Below are 1,113 nucleotides of genomic sequence, written 5' to 3'. Positions count from 1 at the left end.
CCAGATAGACCACAAGCCATAGGTTTAGATAAGCTCAAACCTATAATACTAGGAACAGGTAGTTTTGTTGAGTCCATTGAATAGACTTAATTAACAAGACTTCCTTTCTTGTCCTTGTAATGTAAAACTTTTGGTTACTTCATATGAATGGTTTTAACCATAGTTCTCTTGGCTTTGCTTCTTAGTTTCTTATTCTGACAATCCATTACTTGTTTAAACTAACAATGGATTTTCATCATAAGTGTCTTCCAAGTAATAACAGGGTGAGTTCCTTGAAACCCTCCCCCTACGACAAGGTATTGTGACTTTATGTCTAAGAACATAAGTGGTATATGTCCTCATCGGTTGTGTCAAGAATAGAACACTTGGAATCAAGAAAAAAAATGTCTCCTTTACTTTGCTACTTTGCTTCTGACTTAGTCATTTTCTTATAAAAGTAGTATTTGTTGAAACAAATATTTTCTTGTCTAATGACTATGGGATGGTCCACCACTAATCACTTAGAATAGCTACCAAACATGCAAACCTTGGTTAACAGTTCTAGCTTTTCTTAAGGTCACGATCAGGACATCCATGATTTTAGTAATGGTTTACACTATGTACACAACCATTCCGTCACTCTGAAAATTTCCTATCACTAGGGTATTTCCATGGAAGGACTTAGGCAACTGCTAGTAACTAATCATAAACCTTATACTATCATCAATATGCAAATCAAATTTCTGGGGAGATAAGTTTGGATACAATTCAAAAAATCAACTTAATGATCTTTGAACTGCATATCTACCAAATATTTCTCCGTCCCTATCAGTTCGCAAGATCTTTAACCACCTACCTTAATGGTTTTTCAACATTCTAGAAATTTATGAAATTTCTTAAACATTTTGAATTTCATAGCATAAGGTAAAATCTAGAGTGATCGTCTTAAGAATATTACGATAACTCATATCCACCCCTGAATGTATATCCATATTCGGATATAGATGATCTTACTTTCAAGTAGATATAGGCATATTGGCTGTTTACAGAGAATGATCTTGTCAAAATCACTATGGACAAGATGTAAATGCCATAGATATATAAGAATGTGGTTGTGGTCTTTTGATGACTTAC

This window comes from Cannabis sativa, chromosome 7, assembly GCF_029168945.1.
Source record: "Cannabis sativa cultivar Pink pepper isolate KNU-18-1 chromosome 7, ASM2916894v1, whole genome shotgun sequence".
Lineage (NCBI taxonomy): Eukaryota > Viridiplantae > Streptophyta > Magnoliopsida > Rosales > Cannabaceae > Cannabis > Cannabis sativa.
This window is presented reverse-complemented; position numbering follows the sequence as displayed.